This window comes from Muntiacus reevesi, chromosome 6, assembly GCF_963930625.1.
Source record: "Muntiacus reevesi chromosome 6, mMunRee1.1, whole genome shotgun sequence".
In the NCBI taxonomy this organism is placed as follows: Eukaryota; Metazoa; Chordata; class Mammalia; order Artiodactyla; family Cervidae; genus Muntiacus; species Muntiacus reevesi.
Window position 1 is genome coordinate 30,829,888 of NC_089254.1, and position 18,944 is coordinate 30,848,831.

Sequence of the window (18,944 nt, forward strand, 5' to 3'; positions counted from 1 at the left end):
CACAGGGTTCCAGATTAACTGACACACGATTCACTGACTAAGCCAACCCTAGAACAGACACGCCACGGTGCACATCCACCTCCTCCTCCCATCTCCACTGCTGTGAGCGCCTAGAGAACCCGACCGTGTCACTCACCTTTGTGCCCTTGGCGCACACCCTGCTGCTCTGTCTGCTGTCCCTGAGCCTGTTCCCAAGATGCTCAAAGATCTCACAGAGCCAGCAACACGCAGACCACTTATAAGAATATTCCAATGATCACTCTATTTTGTACATGTGTCTTGCATATTGTAGGGTTAAACAGAGATACAGCAGACCACCAGCTTACTACCTGGGGTAAGGAAGGCCTTTTCTAAAACCAAGTAAGACTGCAAAGAAATCTAAAACTAAACAGGCTTCTGCCTGCAATGCAGGAGACCACTTGCAGGAGACTATAAAGATACACTGTTACAATACATGTATCATCAAAGCTACACTAAAACTGGAATTCAGAAGATGAGTTAAAGATGTAATGATTTTTAAAAATTAAAAATTATTGGTAGTTCAAAAAAACAAAAACAAAAACAAAAACACCATCACTGCCAAAGGTCCCTCTGAGGACACCATTGAGGAAACATGTTTTGCTGCTTTCAGAAAGTGGCTTGGGTCAGATATCTGCTGCCTAACAGCACTAGCATAAATGTTAAGTGGTATTAATGTAATTAGGCCTCCATGCCTGCATGCATTCTCAGTCATGTTTGACTCTTTGCGACCCCACAGACTGTAGCCCACCAGGCTCTCTGTCTATGGAATTCTTCAAGCAAGAATACTGGAGTGGGTGGCCATTTCTTTCTAAGGGGATCTTCCCAACAGAGGAATCAAACCTGCATCTCCTGCAGCAGCAGGCGGGTCCTTTGCCACTGAGCCACCTGGGAAGCCGATCAGGCCTCCATGAGGAGGAAAGGGGAAGCAAGGAGTATAAACAGGCTTCCCAAGACCAGAGCAGGTCTGCACACACTCTAACTGCAGGCAAATCTCAAGAGAGAAAGAGTGAGCTCTCGAGACGCCAACCTGACGGGAAGAGAGCACAGTGAGGGGAGAGGGCGTGGGGCTGTGACAGGCCCACCTGGGAAGCAATGGATACTTCTCCCGCACGGGAGGATCTTCCTGACCCAGGGCTCGAACCCGCATCTCCTGCACTGGCAGGCGGATTTACTTTCTATTAAAAACTATACAGTGGAAAAGTATCGAATTCCTCAATAGAGGAAGAAAAGATAATTGATATGCAAGGATTTCCCTCATCACGACTCCCAAAGTACTGTCAACCTCAAAAACTAATCACAGGCTGGAATAAAAGTAAGTGGGCCATGAATATAAACATTTACTAAATGCTACTCAATGACTGAAGAAATCCAGTAAAAAATACCGAAAATACAATTCAAATTTAAAAAAAAAAGGATATTCAGTATATATTCTGCATGCCTTGACAGCAGGGTATACAGAGTGGAGAAGACACAAATGAGCGAATGGGTCATTCCGTCCTTTGTGGAAAAGCTTCATAAAGAAGGTGATGCTTCCTCCCAGATTCAAAAGTTTACCACGGGTTGAAAAGCAAGGAGGAGGACTTCCCTGGTGGTCCAGTAGTCTAGCAAGAAATAATGAGTGTGGCTAAGAATAATTTGGAGACCAAGTAATGCAGATAGCATGTGGACCATTCTTTTATGACCTTAAGACAAAAGCAAGAGAGATGATGGTTACTAGAGAGGGTTGTAATGCCAAGGGATAACTATTCAAAGAAATCTTCTACATGTTTGTAGGTAAAAGAGTCAAAGAGAGCATTGGTGAAAACACAGGAGGGAAACTGAGATGCCACAATGTCCCAGAAAATAAGAGAAATAACTACTTTGAGAACCTGGAGTGAGGGATCATCAGCAGGCACGATAACTATTAGGTGAGACAAGATATTCCCTGATGCCCAAGACCCCTCATATCTGCAAGGGGGTAGAGTTCCTCCCACAATGGAGGAATCCAATCTGTCATCACCTTAATCAAGCGATCAAACTCGGTACCATGAAAAAGTAAAATACACTGACATTTGATGTTTCCTGGTGTGACGAGACATGAAGTACACAGAATTGCAATGTATTAAAATCTTTAGACTTAACTCTCAGTATATAGGGCTTCTCTGGTGGCTTAGATGGTAAAGAATCTGGTTATGCTTCAGGACACCTGAGTTCGATCCCTGGGTAGGGAAGATCCTGTGGAGAAGGAAATGGCAACCTACTCCAGTATTCCTACCTGAGAAATCCCATGGATAGAAGAGCCTGGTGGGCTGCAGTCTATGGGTTACAACAGAGTCGGAGATAACTGAAAAGACTTTTACTTTTTTTAGCATATAAGAAGTGCAAGATGTGGAATAATAAGTTAAATGACACCAGAACAAAGTGATAAAAATCGTACAGAAAGTGAAACATTCTATAGGAAAATTGGTACCACATTTTCAACAGGTCAATGTTATTTAAAAAGAGAAGAAAACAGAACAAATCATCTGTAAGACACACTTAGGGGAGCTAATTGTGAAAGTTCAAATATGAACTATTAGATAACACTGAGGAATTAACATTCATTTTGTTAAATATAATCACTGTATTATGTCTTAGAGCAAAATTTTTGGTAGGAAAAATTTTAAGAGACAGAAACAGAGGTACTTAGAAAATATCATGAAATCTATAATTCCAGGTGAAATGTATGTAAAAAATGTTAACAACTACTAGTTATAGACATTGGTTATATTGAAGAAGGAATTCACAGGGCCTGGGCTCCATCTTAGGCCTGTTCATGCTGATCATGCTCAGCCACCTCTCCAATGGACTCTGAACTCTGTCTTTAGTGCCAATGGAAACGACAACAGAAGGGTAAGACCCCCTCCGGACTGGGGACCCTTGAAGATCGTATCCAGGTTACTCCTCGCCTAAGAGAACACATACACTAATCACCCCTTCCTCCAGACAGGCCATAAGTTTTCTGTACCTATTGGAGTGTAACCTTGTGCTTATTATTGGCTAATTGTTTAACTGTCTGAGCACATGGCACATGAATGATGGGCTTATTGGGACTGTATTTACCCTTCCTTTGTTTATGTAAGTCTCAAGGAATTTGGGCTGGTGGGTTCGGACATGTGCACATGGGGTATAAGAGATTTTCACAAATGCTGGTCGGGGTCCTTGGCTAAGAGGAGACTCTGCCTTGGGCCCGATGGTGTAATAAACTGCACTCCACTATCTTCATTGTCCTTCTGAGTGAGTTTGTTTCCCGGAACGTGTGGCTACAACATTTAGTGCATTGGCCAGGAAACTCCTCACTTTGAGGAGACAAGTCCCATTTGGGACTACTCAGAGGCCTTGCAGCTTGAATCTTCTAGAAGGGGGAAGGCGCCTCACCCTTCTGGAAGGATTCTACTTCTCAATGCCTGGACCTTTCATGTTAGCAGGTAGTGGACGGCAGCAGGGGAACCGAGCGCTCAGGTGAGGAGGAACCCACCCGGCAGGGTGGAAGTGAGGGCCTGATCACCCCCTGGGAGGGACTAGAAGGGGCACGGACCCACAGGAGCCTGGAATAGGCAGGCGGCAATTGCTTGGTACACAGGTCGAGGAGCATGCTAGGGCTTAGGAAGGAAATTTGTGAAGGTCATTTAGGATGTGTGTCCACAATGTCTCAGGGAAAATTATTACCAAGCCATCGCCAGGGGATTTTTAGGATAGGAAACTGGTCCTTGTATGCTCACATTCTGCCCTCCCCCAGGAGGTGTCCCATCTTCTGTGAAATTCTTGACCCCCTCGGAATTATTAGGTTAGAAGGAGGGGGATAGAGAAGTGAGTATGAATTGGCTTTTCCGGAGATGGCCTGGGACATGGGCTATTTAACCCATCTGTGTTTTCATCTGCACCTGATCAAGCCCACCAAGGCAGAACGAACTTTAAGGGAGAAACAGTCTTGGACCACGTGGTGGTCTGGTACGGCTGTGCTGACAGGCAAGTGAAGACACGCCGATCCCCCTTCTCCCTCTGGGATCTGGCAGGTAAGGCTCTTCTCACCCCAATTAGGAAGGAGGCAGAATGGCAATTTAAATGTCATTGAGTGGAAATATCAGAAGTACATAGGGTACCAAGAACTTCGTAGACAGAACGAAAAGGAAAAGTAGAAGAAGGTCCAAGAAGGTAAGCAAGATGGGGGGAAGTGAATCTAAGGCAACGTATTGGAGTGCATGATTAAAAGTTTAAAGAAGTAATTAGGAGGATACTGTGGGGTGAAGATGAAGCCTAACCGCCTCCACATACTCTGTGAGGTCGAATGGTAGGATGGCCACCAGAGAACACCATGGACTTAAAAACAGCGGAAGCAGTCTATACAGTAGTCACAGGAGAGCCAGGACACCCGGATCAATATCCATATACTGACTCATGGCTAGGGTTAGCTCAAGACCCTCCTACTTGAACAAGGTTCTGTATCCAGAAGGGAAAGGGAAAGAGATTAATGGCACAAAAATTGACTGATGATAAAAAAGGAAATTCTACAGGATTTGGATGGGGATGACCTGACCCCTCCCCCATACTGGAATATGATGTGCCTGCCTCCCAGAGCTCCACCAGGAACGGAGGCTGCCTTAATGCCTGACCCAGGGCCAGGTGAACTTCCTACAGCCGCCACTGCTCTTCCGCCAGCTCTCCCAGAGTTTGTAGAGCCGCCGTTCTGGCATGCTTGGATCCCGGTGACAGAAGCCTCTGGCCAACACTTACATGATCCAGCTCCAGCCGAACCGCCCAAGCTATAACTACCTCTTCTGGTGAGTACTGACAAGAATGGGAGGGAGACGCTGGAATTAAGCAGAGACTGTGTTCTGCCAGAGAGCTGGAGGGAACAAAAGAGAACAGACAAGAGATGTACAATGTTAGCTGCTGCTCTGAGAAAGTCTATTTCCGGCCCTCCAGAAAACCTCATCTGCCCCAGGGACAGGACAGTCCTTCAACTGGTCAAAACGGAGGCCCCAGGCCCTGTTGCAGCCAAACCAGTGTGCCCTGTGAGGAGCTTTTGGCCACTGGAAGAATGCATGCCCTAAGGCAAGGAAGAAAGAGGAAACTCCCGCAGTTGTAGGGCTTGCTGACTTGGAAATTAAATAGGGCTGCCGGGGCTCAGAGATATCAGGTCCCCGAGAGCCCATGGTAACCTTAAAAGTGGGGGACCAAAACATTGACTTCATGGTGGATACAGGAGCAGAACTGTCAGTAGTAACAAAACCTGTGGCACCACTGTCCAGAAAGACTACCGCTGTAACTGGGGTATCGGGAGAGGAGATGATTAAATTGACTTGCCAGCCCAGAAAATGTCAGATGCGGGACCACCAAGTGATTCACGAATTCCTCTACATTCCTGAGTGCCCAGTACCCCCGTTGGGAAGAGAGTTGCTTTCCAAACTAGGAGCACAAGTGACTTTCTCCCCTGAGGAGAGGCCCACCTTCCGGATGGACACTGACTTATTTGCTCTCTCTCTCAATACCACCCCAAGATGAGTGGAGGTTGCATGAGCCTCTGAAAGCAGAACCGGGTGGGCCGGAAGAGCATGAGAGAAAGCTAACTCAATTATTCCCTGAGGTCTGGGTGGAAGACAACCTCCCCTCCCCCCAGGCTGGCTAAACATCATGCCCCAGTGATAACAGAACTCAAACCAGGCCCCATCCCGGTTAGAAAGCGCCAGTACTCGCTACTGATAGAGGCCTGGGCCGGCATACTGCCCCACATCAATAGATTGAAACAAGTGGGCATTCTAGTAGAGTGCCAGTCGGCTTGGAATATGCCGATCCTGCCAGTCAAAAAGGAAGGAGGATAGGACTATAGGCCTGTACAAGATCTCAAGCTAGTCAACCAGGCTACTGTGACTTTACACCCCACTGTTCCAAACCCCTATACCTTACTTAGCCTCCTCCCGCCAAGGACTAAAGTTTATACTCGCCTAGATCTCAAGGATGCCTTCTTCTGCACATGCCTCACCCCAGCATCACAGCCCATCTTTGCCTTTGAATGGGAAGATCCAGTCGGGAGCACCAAACAACAGCTCACCTGGTCTCCTCCACAAGGGTTTAAGAACTCCCCAGCCATCTTTGGGGAAGCCTTGGCTTCTGACCTGGACTCATTCCATCCGGAAGAGTATGGATGTTGGCTACTATGATATGGGGATGACCTGCTGCTGGCTGCCGAGAAAAATCCTGGAAAGGGACAAAAGCACTGCTCCAGCTGCTGATGGAAGCAGGTTACCGGGTGTCGAAGAAGAAGGCACAGATCTGCAAGGAGGAGGTAAGGTATCTGGGGTTTGTTTTAAAGAAGGGCTCAAGGTTCCAGACCCTAATTGGGTCCTATATACTGATGGCACTAGCCTGATAAAACAAGGACAACGGCTGTCAGGTAAGCCAAAGCAGAAGGGCTATCAAGATTGAAACGGGATGGTGGGAATTGCCAAGTGGCAAATCATTGGTACTGGAGGAGCTGGCACACTATCTGGTAAGCCAGACACACCAAGCGACCCACCTAGGCCATGCTGCCTGCTCACTGGTTAATGCTGCCTCTCGGGTATTGAGACAAAAACCTCCGGGTATTCAGCTGAAAGGCACGCTGCCCCTTGAACACCTGGGAGTGGACTTCACTGAAATGAAACCTCACCGACGCTACTGTTACCTGCTGGTCATGGTATGTATGTTCTCGGGATGGGTAGAAGCTTTTCCTACCTGGACTGAAAGAGTATCAGAAGTAGCCCCGTGCCTGCTTAGGGAAATAGTTCCCAGATTTGGACTTCCTACCAGCATTGATTCAGACAGTGGCCTGGCTTTTGTAGCTGATTTAGTACAAGTAAGCAACACTTTAAACATCAAATGGAAACTGCACACTGCACATAGGCCCAGAGTTCTGAGATGGTAGAATGAACCAACCGGACACTTAAAAGAGACTCTCTAAGTGGATCATAGAGACTGACTGCTCCTGAGTGGACTTGCTTCCGACGGCTCTGCTCAGACTCAGGATGACCCCACAGTCCCAAGGCTACCCTTCACACGAAATTGTGTATGGGAAGCCCTCTCCCATAATAAAACGGGTGTCAACAAATTTGCCTCAGGTAAGGGGGGATAGGATTTCACAGCAGATGGAGCTGGGTAAGGTAATAAATCGGGTAACTAAGTTTGTACAAGAAAGTGTGCCATTTCCCTTCGTGAACAGATTCATGAGTTTATGCCTGGTGACCAAGTATGGGTCAAAGATTGGAAACATGATTTGCTAGCTCCTTGGTGAAAGGGCCCTTATATTATTCTAACTATTGCTACTGCAGTTAAAGTTGCAGGTATTGTCTCTTGGATTCATCATATGAGGGTGAAGAGAACATACGACGCAGACCCAGAAAATGCTGAGTGGACTGCACAGAGGGACTCCTCTGACCCTCAAGAGACTAAGACCATGCTTAATAAAAAGGAAAAGAAGATCTCGGATGAGCCCCTTAGGGATAAAACCACACAATCAACACTTGCGGCTTGGTCTCATAAATGTGATTTTGCATTTAACTTCCGTTTCAACTCGGGACAATGTTTTCATCTCATGGGCACATTCCTATGCGGACTTCCACAACACTTCCAATTGCTGGGTATGTAGGACTATGCCTCTGTCTGTGATGGATAGACTTCCTTGGTGGGTGTCATCACTCCGCCAAGGAGATTTTAAACCACTCTGCTCATTTCAGGGATGACAAAAAGAGACTTTCCTCTCTCTTGTCAATCATAACCTCTCCTTGCTCTCTTGGTGTAAGACCTACAGTCAATAGACTTGGGTCATGGGGTTACATTTGATATAAATGCCAGTGTGACAAAAGCCTAGCCTACACCAACCCCCAGTAAACCCGCCCTATCTGCATGCAAGATGGACATGATCCATGTTCCAATGGTATGACTATCTTGCTGCCTTGTTTGTACCCTCTATAGGGACAACAGATTTCATGGTTAAGGTAGACGCCTTAACTAATTTCACTAAACAGGTCCTCTTAGACAGTACAAAAGCCATTCAAGCCTTGAACGAAGAGCAGATTCAGATGAGGAAGGCAGTAATTCAAAATAGGATGGCATTAGACATACTCACAGCAGCCCCGGGGGGGGGGGGGAGGGAAACGGGACTTGTGCCATAATTAAAGTCGAATGTTGTGTATACATCCCTAACCTGTCTGGAAATGTATCTACTGCCTTGGAGGATATGCAAAATCAAGTGAAATCCATGTCTGATGAAAATATTCCCTTTTGGACTTTGGTCCTGTCCTGGGTAAAGGGAGACTGGTAGAAAACTCTTGTTACTGTTGTCATAATCATTCTAATCATACTGCTTTGTGGGCCCTGCTTCTTACAATGTCTTGTGAATTTTGTAACCCAGAGGTTGATAGCGTTCTCTCATGTGGGTGGCCGGAGGGCTAGGGTACAATATATCACAATAAATGATGCTAGGAACTAGCATTGTTACACATTGTCCCGAGTTGAAACAGAAGTTAAATGCAAAATCACGTTTATGAGGCCAAGCAGCAGGTGTTGAACAGAAACTAGGAGCATCAAGAGGGGGGAATGAAGAAGGAATTCACAGGGCCTGGGCTCCATCTTAGGCCTGTTCATGCTGATCATGCTCGGCCACCTCTCCAACGGACTCTGAACTCTGTCTTTAGTGCCAATGGAAACGACAACAGAAGGATAAGACCCCCTCCGGACAGGGGACCCTTGAAGATCGTATCCAGGTTACTCCTCGCCTAAGAGAACACATACACTAGTCACCCCATCCTCCAGACAGGCCATAAATTTTTCTGTACTTAACTGTCTGAGCACATGGCACGTGAATGATGGGCTTATTGGGACTGTATTTACCCTTCCTTTGTTTATGTAAGTCTCAAGGAATTTGGGCTGGTGGGTTCGGACACGTACACATGGGGTATAAAAGATTTTCACAAATGCTGGTCGGGGTTCTTGGTTAAGAGGAGACTCTGCCTTGGGCCCGATGGTGTAATAAACTGCACTCCACTATCTGCATTGTCCTTCTGAGTGAGTTTGTTTCCCGGAACGCGTGGCTACAACAATATGAGTATGCATTTTCTATTCCACCTTTCTACGTGGTTGAAAAGTCAAAATTAAACTTTTTAAAAGGAGAAAAGGTTCTCCAATAGGGAAAGGTATGTCTCTTTGTCTCAGGCTAGAAGGAATGAGCTAAAAGTGAGTACAAATACAAACAAGTGTCTGAGAATGAGGACCAAGTTGAAAAAGTACAAAACCTCATATTTATTTGTGACGTGAGGCAAGACTGATTTCTGGAGGGCACGTGGTAAGAAGATTTTGAGAGGTAACAGGCAGGAAGGCCAGGGGTCTCCAAATGGAGGAAACAGGCTGCAAGTGTCGGACATTCTCTCTGGAGGAAGCAAACAAGTGCTAGATTTTCTCCCCTTCTCTATACAAATTTAAAAAGAGGTTTCTCTTAAAATTCTGTGTTGCCATGACAATACCTGGCTCCACCAGAACTTAACTTTTCTCAAACCATGAGCTCACCAATGGGTTTTTCTTACAGAAATGTTTGTCTTAAGCTATGTTAATGCATTTATCCTAGACTCTGTCTTCCAGTCTTTTCTGCCTAAGACTCAGAACAGACTTGACAAACTCACGCAAATGTTCTCTTAAGCTGTGTTAATGAGACTATATTTGCTTGGAAACCTGCCTTTCTTCAAGATTCACGTCCATCATTTTATGGCCGGGAACAACTCACCTTGTGCCAGTGTTATCTCAAAATGCATGTTGTGGGTAAGGGGCCTGGTGCCAGCCTCTGAGTTTTGAGACATTTCCTTTCTCTTATTAGCAGACTGCTCATAGCAATCTAACATCCGGCTAAAGACTAGCAGGGGGGCACTCTTTCTGCCCCCTTCTGATGTCTATGTTAGAAGCTTTCTATCTCATTTATTCTTTAATAAAACTTCATTACACAAAAGCTCTGAGTGATTAAGCCTTGTCACTGGCCCCGGATTGAATTCCTCTCCTCTGGAGGCCAAGAATTCCGGCATCTTTCCCGGCTCAGCAACAACCTTTCAATTTGAGGGCAGCAATAACACTGCTGAATAGGACAAAAGCCTCAGGGCAACGTCCCACCTCTGTCATTTACTCAAAAGGAGACTTTGGAGGGAAAAAAAAAATCTCTTAATAACCTTGACCTTCAGTTTCTACATGGATAAAATGAGGAAAATACTCATATACAGAAAGTTTCGTATAGCTGTTATGAGGCTAAAAATGGTACTTCATAATAGAAACGCTTATTAGGCATATAGTACTAATATATAATATAAGCAGGTACTGTCATCGGTTTTAGAAATATAAGATTCTTCAGGAGCTTACAGTGAGGGATCAAGTAGACAAAAAAAAAAAGTAACACATAGGGTGAAACGTAAGAAAGTGAAAGTGAAGTCGCTCAGTCGTCTCCGACTCTTTGCAACCCCATGGTCTGTAGCCTACTGGGATCCTCCGTCCATCGGATTCTCTAGGCAAGAACACTGGAGAAGATTGCCATTTCCTTCTTCAGGGAAATGTAAGACAGAAGTTTATTTACAATTAAAGCCCTTTAAACAAGGAAATGAAAACTGTTTGGTCAGACACTTATAGGGAAGAGAAAGGGGATGAACCAGAACCACACGGGAGACAGGGTGATCAGCACTGAAACTCAAGGGGTGGACTTCCCAGGGCAAAGAAGTAGAAGGTGCTGGCAGGGGAGAGGCTTAGGTAATATCCAGCAGGCAAGATGGCGAACATGATCTTACCATGGTACCTGGCTGGAGGCCAAAGTCAATGAATTCATTCATTCATGCATGCATTCATTCAACATTTGAAAAGTATTTATTAAGCACCTAGTAAGGATCAAGCGTTTCCCTGGTGGCTCAAAGGATAAAGCGTCTGCCTGCAATGCAGGAGACCCAGGTTCGATCCCTGGGTTGGGAAGATCCCCTGGAGAAAGAAGGAAATAGCGACCCATTCCAGTATTCCTGCCTGGAGAATCCCATGGACAAGGGGCCTGGCGGGCTACAGTCCATGGGGTTGCAAAGAGTGGGACACGACTGAGCGACTTCACTTTAAGGACTTTCTTCTCTTAAGGATCAAGCATGGTTCTAGGTACTAGCAACAACAGTGACCAAGACAAGCTATTTCTCCTCATAAAGCTTATATTTTACTAATATGCAAATAGTTAAAGAGAAAATAGACATTCAACATTCATTCACAATATTCAACATTCATTCAGTATGTAAGTCCCTATTAAAGTTCCAGGCACTGTTCTAGGATCCTGGAGCACAGCAATGAAGAAAACACACCAAACCCCCCTGCCCTCAAGGAGCTTAGATTCGAGGAGAAGACAAACATAAACAAGAAACCAGACAGTGATTAATTATTCAGGAGAAATATCACACAGAGTGAGGTGTCAGGCTGACAAGTAGCTGGCTCAGATTGGCGGGGCAGGGAAAGTCGCTATGAAAAGGCAACATCTGAGCTGAGTCATCAGTGATAAGAAGGAAAAAGTCATGTGACAATCTGGGAACAGAGGATTCCAGGTAGAAATAACAAACACAAAGATCTTGGGGTGACCTGACCTTTTCTCGTGACTTCAGACCATTGTCTAAGGACCAGAGTATGTTCTAAAGTTAATGGACCACCAAGGTGTTTTTCACCTTGATCAGTTTCTGATTGTCCTGTCATGGGTTTGGGTGTTTCGTGGCCTTCAGGTCAATGCGATGTGGAGGCATTCTCTTTGAATGTTAAGAAACTGGAAGAGCCAGTATGGTGGTTATGGATTACTGGAGTGAAATGCTTATGTGAAAAATAAGTGGAGATTGGAATTAGATTTTTAGAAGAAAAAACTGAGGTTTTTTTTTTTCTTTTGACCCTACACTGACTACGTATATTTTTCTACCTCATTAGGACCAAGATAGCCACGAATCCGACCTCCATCAGACCGGAGTCTCATCGTGTGTTGATTTTAGTGTATTACTGATGTAGAGGATAGATGGGCTCCAGATTAGACATTTATAACTGGCCTCCTGTTTGCATTTCATGGGACATGAAGAAGTGGGTTTCAGGCTGGATGCTTACAACTGTTAGCATTTCTGAAAAGAGGTAGGTGGCTTCAGTCTAGATATTTACAGTCAGCCTCCTATTTGCCCTCTGAAATGAAAGTAACAACAGAGAGTAAATAGCCAGTGTTTGTCTCTTACAAACACCTTAAGGTGATAGTCATGGCAAGGACAAAGAGGGGGCGAGAGCCTGTGTGAGTAAAGGATTAAGGTATCTCTGCGCCCCAGACTTTTGAGACAAGGGAGACACTGCAAATGCACAGAAAGGCTTCTTGTGGGTCGAACTCAAGACATAATGCCAGGCCATAATGAGTCTTGCTCCTCCCAGAAGCCTTCACTTCGAGATCCATCTTGGATGAGGGGTGAGTGTGCACCCAGGGGAGGGTCACAGGGTAGGTCAGGTGTGGGGAAAAGAAACCAGATAATTGGGCTGAAGGAAGACAAAGACCCGGAAGAACTGCCCTAAATGACTGCTGTAAATGACTTGACCGCCTCTTTACTGCACTTCCCCTCACTGCGGGGGAATGCCCACACCCTTTCTCTGCCTTGCTTCTATCTTTTTTTTTTTTTTCCCTTGCTTCTATCTTAACAAAACATTTCTCTGTGTGCTCTCCCACCTGTTGTTATGTTATGTCTCTAATAATAAAGTTTATATCTGCATTTACAAAAATAAAAAAAAAGATCCTGGGGTGAATACAAGCCCTGTGTGTTTCAAGGACCAGACATGATGACTATTGTGGCCAGAAGATGGTGAAGACGACCTGTCTGACGTGAAATTAGAGATGAGATGGAGGTCAGATTATAGATGGCCTTTGATGGCCAGAGGAGGGAGTTTGTTTTTATGCTAAACCTCCCACCTGAGTGTAAAAGAAAGGCTTTCCATAGAGGGTTTTCAGGCAGGAACTGAGGTGACTTGATGTGACTACTATGGGTAGGATAATTTGTAGAAGAGCTAACGTGGAGGAGGGTGACTAGGACATAGAGAGTGGTTGACAGAACCAAGTCCAGAGCAGGAGTGGGAGGCAGAACAATGCCCCACCTCCCGAGCTTGACCACATCCTAATCGCAGGAACCTGTGAATATGCTTCCTTACGTGATAAAAAGGACTTTGCAGACATTAAGGATACTGAGATGGGGAAATTATCCTGGATTATCCAAGTGGGCTCAATATCATCATAAGGATCCTTATAAGAGGGAGCCAGGGGGATCAGAGTCAGTAGTAGGAGAAATGATGAGTGAAGTAAGGAAGTGGCCAGGAGTCCAAGAAGGCAGGAAGCCTGTAGAAGCTGAAAAAGGAGGGAAACATTCCCTCTTGGAGCCATGAGGAGAATCCAGCCCTGATGGCACCCTGACTTCAGCCCAGTGAGACTCCGAGCCCCAGAATTATATGACAATACATTTGTGTTGTTTGAAGCCACTAAGCTAGCAGTACTTTGTTCCAGCAGCAATAGAAAATAAATACTCAAAGTAAAAAGAAAAAAAAAAGGATACTAAGGAAGAATGGCCAAGCAAGAAGAATCAGAAGTAGTGGGGGGAGCAGGGGGAAGAGGTTCATCTGAGTTTACAGCAGCAGAGATGGGAGTCCACCCAGATGATAAACCGAAGGTCTTTGTCCACAGTGTAATTTACTAAAGGAAGGTAGGGATGAAGGCTGTTGGAACTGAAGAGGTCAAAGAATGTGGCACCTAGGAGACGTTAATAAGGTGACCAAAATAAAAGAATGAGGAAAGCATAGGTGGACAAAGGAGAAGCAATCAAATGCCAAGGTTCTCAATGGAGAAGCAGAAGTGACTAGAAATCAGTAGAATTATCAGTAGAATTATCGCTGCCAATGGATAGAAGGTATTATAACTGTGCAGAATGAAACAAATATGAAAGGAGCTCTGCATGAAAATGATTTAGAAATGGCCATGTGAAACTAGAGAAATGCCAACAATACCACTGACTCCAAGGACTGAGGGTGGAGGAGCTCTAAGTTCACAGGCAAAGGTGACACAAGAAAAGAACCAAAGAACTGGGAAGAGAATGAGCAGACTCTGGCATCACAGAAGCAAACAGGAGGAATGAATATGGTGAACAGCGTCAAGTGCTCCTTAAAAGTCAGCAGAGACTGAATTCAGCGAGTGGTGGAGACAGCCAAATTAGAATGTAAGAAGTGATTTGGAGATGAAACAGACAGAAAGCAAAGTCACCTCCTATTTTATGGAGCAAGCTAGAGGAGGCTTAGTGAAATAAAGGAGGGCATTGGTAAAATTAAAGATAGGTGACATGTAAATACCAATCAGAAAGACCCAGTTGAGAGGGAGAGATGGAGGATACAGAAGAGAAAGGATAATAATAATAATGTAAGGTCCTTGAGAAAGTAGAGGATACAGGAGCCAAAGCACAGTGTACAAGACGGTGATTAAAGAACCAAATGCTTCCTCTGTTATAACAGGAGGGAAGGAGGAAGCAATGGACCTGGGTACCCGTGCGTTTGTAGACTGGGGGAGAAAAGCTGAGGAACTTCTGTCAGGTGGCTTCCATTTGGTTTGTGAAATTTAAAAAAAAAAGGGGGGGGTCATCCACCAAGAGCTGGGGCTTGGGGAGAGATATGGGAAATTTGTAAAGGGCTTAACATACTCAGCGAGAAGAGGAAGAGTAGTATTTCTGTGTGGGATACACGCTGCCATGAGGTTTTCCTCCAGCACCCATCAGATGTAGGGGTTCAGGCACCAAGGAAGCAGATGGTCGATCTGCCTGGGCTGGGCTTGACAAGTGACAGGTGAAAGGAAGTCTGCAGCTCAGGCAGGAGCATAACCAAAGTGATGATCATTGCTCTAAGGTGATAAGAGAAGGGAAACAAGAAGGGGCTGATGGGAAATTGACAGGTCAGTGGACTCAGGATCCAAGGGAAACAGTGAGCAGATTGAGGACAGAGGAGATAGCTGGCTAGTTCTATCTAACTGCTCCATAACAGCACTTTGGACGTAGAACAGTTTCAAATAACAAAATCTAGGATCTAAGTGTGTGCGTGGGATTTTGAATATAATCAGTACCATATGTATTTGACACTATTGGCTGGAATAAAGGAGAGGGAAAGAGTGGTTATCCTTATAACACCATAAGTCACCCAAGATAGCAGGAGCACCAGGGGCAGAGAGGGAGACACTGAGCCAGATGGTAAGTCTCCAATGAAGAATGACCAGGTGGCCACAAGGTAACTTCATCAAAGAACCTTTCAATTCCAAGCAAATAAAAATTTAACCAATCATATATTATCATAAATGATTAAAGCTGTTAAAGGCTCTGGCTCTAATGTAAGCAAGGCAACCCACTCCAGTATTCTTGCCTGGAGAATCCCATGGACAGAGGAACCTGGTGAGTTATAGTCCATGGGGTCGCAAAAGAGTCGGGCATGACTGAGTGACTAAACAATAACAAAATGTTGCAACAAAGCCTGATAGAAAATAAAGGCCAGCAGAAAAATGTGAATCTATTCCTTACCTCTTTGTCATCATTTGCTCAAGACTGCTAAAAAAAAAGTCTTCTACTAGAAAAAAAGTTAACAGGGCTGGTGCACAGAAAACAGTTAACACTGCAAGCCTGAGACTGCATCCAAGGTTAGCTCTTGGCTGGCATCTAGAATTTGGATTTTGGGAAGAGTAACCATCACCCTAACTGATAGCAGTGGCCGAACAATTTGTACAAAGAACGTACTTTATGCTGACGGTCTGCCTTCCTTCTGAGTCTGGAATTTTGGTACATGCTGTGCCTACATCATCAGCTCCCAGTCAGAAACCCTCGGGCACTGAGTCTCTACTGAGCTTCCCAGACAGCATTTCACACAACGAGCCGGCACAACTCATTGCTGGAGGAATCAAGTCGACTCCACTAGACAGGACACTGGACATTTCTCTTGTATCTTTCCCTCCTTCCTTCTCCCACTGCTGATTTTGCTTTCTGTCCTCTTGTTGTAATAAATCTTAGCCATGAGCATGGCAATAAGCTGAGTCCTATGAGGACCCCAAGTAAATCATCCAACCTGGGGTTCTTGGAAACTCCCAACACACATGAGTTTTTACCTTAGCTGGAAATTTTTATTAATCAGCAATGCTAATAGCATCAGCATTTTACTGTCAAACATTCTTAATATGTCCCTGTCTATATAGGTTTTATAAACAAGTTCAGTTTTCTGTGTCATCTCCTTTAAGAGAAAGGCATGGGGAAATGCCACATAAATATTTAGTATAGCTTTCCATCAAAAAGCTAAGATTATATTCCTTCCTTCCTATGCCAACCTGAGCACTATGATTTACAGTGTGAATTTCTCAGGTCTGAACCTTGGCCCCGACGAGTACTCCTGGTCAAGTTGGTAAGTCTCATCTCCCTTTCATCTACAAAGTTAGAACAATAATAGTATCTATCCCCAAGGGAGTTGTAAAGATTAAATGCATTCACATAGAAAGGATTTATTGCAACCCATGGCATAAAAAGCTATATTTGTATTGTAATTATTACCTGGCCTTCAACCTCCAGATTTTTATTCTTTGGTGGCCCGAATTGGTTTAATAGTCTTACCTCTATATACTAGATCTGTTAAATTTTCTAAAACATAAGACTAATTTTTTAAACTTAACGTACTTATAAAAAATGAAATTACAGAGGGGCGGTCCTAAGATGGTGGAGGAGTAGGATGGGGAGACCACTTTCTCCCCCACAAATTCATCGAAAGAGCATTTGAATGCTGAGCAAATTCCACAAAACAACTTCTGAATGCTGGCAGAGGACATCAGGCACCCAGAAAGGCAGCCCATTGTCTTTGAAAGGAGGTAGGAAAAAATATAAAGATAAAAAGAGAGGCAAAAGAGATAGGGACAAAGATCCATCCCGGGAAGGGAGTCTTAAAAAAGAGAGAAGTTTCCAAACACCAGGAAACACTCTCACCAGCGAGTCTGTGGCGAGCCTTGGAACCTCAGAGGGCAACATAACCCGGAGGAAAAATAAATAAATAATGAAGACCCACAGATTACGTGCCTGACAGCAACTCCCAGCAGAAAAGCAGCGCAGACGCTCGCATCCGCCACTAGCAAGCCGGGACTGGACAGGGAGGGCGGGCTGCATTGCTTAGGGTAAGGACTGGGCCTGAATGCCCTGAGAGCAATCTGAGGGAACTAGCTTGAGATAGCAACCCAGACTGTGGGATAGCTATCCTGCAAAAAGCCCTAACCTAAGACACCGCCAGGCCTGCTCACAGAACAAAGGACCGGAGCAGAGCTAGCCGGCCGCGGACCGACCCATCCCCCGTGGAGATAGGCAGGCTGGAGCTGGAAGGGGGCAATCTCGGCCCCAGAGAGGCATCCTCTACCAAACTGCAGGCAGGCTTCGTTGCTAACCAAAACTTCTTGGGATTGTGGACGGTCAACATCCGCTGGGAGGGTCTCTGCCAGAGATCAGCTCCCCAGAAGAGACACTCGGCGCACCTGAGAAGGCGCGCCCCTGTACACCCAGAAAACCGAGCAGTAGGGACGGGGGAGGTGGTAAGTCGCAGCCTCCAACTGGGGTGACTGCGCCCACCAAGCACCTGGTCACCTGAGCTGCTCGGACCTGGGAAGGGCACAAAACGCAGGCCCAACCGTCTGCGCCTCTGTGGAGTACCCGAGAACCCGAACCTGAGCGGCTTAGACCTGGGAAGTGCATGCAACCCAGGGCCCGCCTCAGACAGTTCCCGGCAGAGCAACCTGGAGCCTGAGCAGTGTAGACGGGGAAAGCACACACACGTGAGCGGGGGCAAACCCAGTGTGGCGGAGACACTGCAAGCGCTCCCCACAAACACCAGTGATGTTTGTTCGCAGTGTTCCTCCCTCCCCGCAGCGCTACTGAACAAGTGAGCCGAAAAAAGTGACCACGACCGCCCCCTTGTGTCAGGGCGGAAATTAGACCCTGGACCAGCAAACAGAAGAAGCTAAAATAAACAGAGGGAACCGCTTTGGAAGTGACAGGTGCAATAGATTAAAACCCTGCAGTTACCACCGACTACATAGGAAGGGGCCTATAGATATTGAGAAGTATGAGCCCAATCAAGGAACTATCTGAAAACGAACTGACCCCACACTGTCCGCAACAGCTCCAGAGAAAGTCCTAGATATATTTTTACCATTATCATTTTTTTAATTAAAATTTTTTTGTTTTTAAGTCCTCTATTACTCCTTTAATTTTCATTTTTATAACCTACTATTTGAAAAAAAAAAAGACCCTATTTTTAAAGCAAACTCCATATATATATTTTATAATTTTTGTGACTTTGTTTTTTTCTTTAATATTGTATTTTTGAGAATCTAACCTCTACTCTAGATTTTTAATCTTTGCTTTTGGGTATGGTATCAATTTTGTACCTTTAAGAACCCAATCTTCAGTACCCATTTTTACTTGGGAGTGAGATTACTGGCTTGATTGCTCTCTCTCCCTCTGGACTCTCCTTTGTCTCCACCAGGTCGCCTCTATCTCCTCCCTCCCCCTTCTCTTCTCTGCTCAACTCTGTGAATTTCTTTGTGTGTTCTGGGCTGTGGAGAACACTTAGGGAACTGATTACTGGCTAGATCTGTCTCTTTTCTTTTGATTCCCCCTTTTATCCTCCTGGCCACCTCTGTCCCCTTCCTCCCTCTTCTCCTCTCTGTGTAATTCTGTGAACATCTCTGAGGGATCCATACTGTGGAGAGCACATAGGGAAGTGATTACTGGCTAGCTTGCTCTCTCCCTCTTTGATTCCCCCTCTTCTCCTCCTGGTCACCTCTATCTCCCTCCTCCCTTTTCTCTTGCCCATGTAACTTT

The 18,944-nt window shown here is 45.3% G+C and overlaps 1 protein-coding gene, 1 non-coding gene and 1 pseudogene across 2 annotated transcripts in view; 2 read left to right on the forward strand and 1 right to left on the reverse strand.

The window, feature by feature from the left end:
- The window catches only part of LOC136170295 (ATP-dependent translocase ABCB1-like), a 51,108-nt gene that overhangs the window by 25,245 nt on the left and 6,919 nt on the right, over positions 1–18,944 (reverse strand). The gene's annotated exons all lie outside the window — the stretch shown is intronic.
- Positions 6,272–8,506, forward strand: LOC136170296 (endogenous retrovirus group PABLB member 1 Env polyprotein-like; annotated as a pseudogene).
- TRNAC-GCA (transfer RNA cysteine (anticodon GCA)) lies at positions 10,939–11,010 on the forward strand. Its single transcript has one exon. It is a non-coding gene; the product is annotated as a tRNA-Cys (tRNA).